Raw genomic sequence first — 535 nt, 5'->3', positions numbered from 1 at the left:
GTGAGAAAGAATGAATGGCCTGGAGGAAACACAACCCCGCTGATTTGTTTGGATTTCTGATCTCCTGGGTCTCCTGTGGATTAGGCCTCGATGAGTCCTCACACTTTTTTTATTCTATATATTTGTGGGAAAATGCGGACGGCAGCCAAAAACTGGTTCTGGGAGAGTCGGCATCAGACAGACGTGTCCGGTGCCCGTGACCTGCTCTGGGCAAGTCTCCCACGCAGTCGAGGAATAGAGTGCAGCAGACGCGTTGACAGTAGACGTCTGCAGCTCCGCACAAGATGGAGCTCGTCCTCTGCACTTCACTAAACATCGGACCATTGTGGGGAAGTCAACTGCAATTCTGCCCATCCATGGGTCGGCAAGACTACAAGTTATAGTGCTGAATAGCAATGAGCTAGGGGGCGCCACTGTGTGCACCAAACTACTTCCAAAGTGGCAGGAGTGGGGGAATAGCACTGTCAACAATGTGACCAACATCCAATCAAGAGATTAGTTATTATGTTCCAGGCTGTGGTTGGACTTTGTACCG

Source organism: Bufo gargarizans, chromosome 6 (genome assembly GCF_014858855.1).
Source record: "Bufo gargarizans isolate SCDJY-AF-19 chromosome 6, ASM1485885v1, whole genome shotgun sequence".
NCBI classification, from domain to species: domain Eukaryota; kingdom Metazoa; phylum Chordata; class Amphibia; order Anura; family Bufonidae; genus Bufo; species Bufo gargarizans.
Note: the sequence above shows the minus strand (reverse complement) of the source record.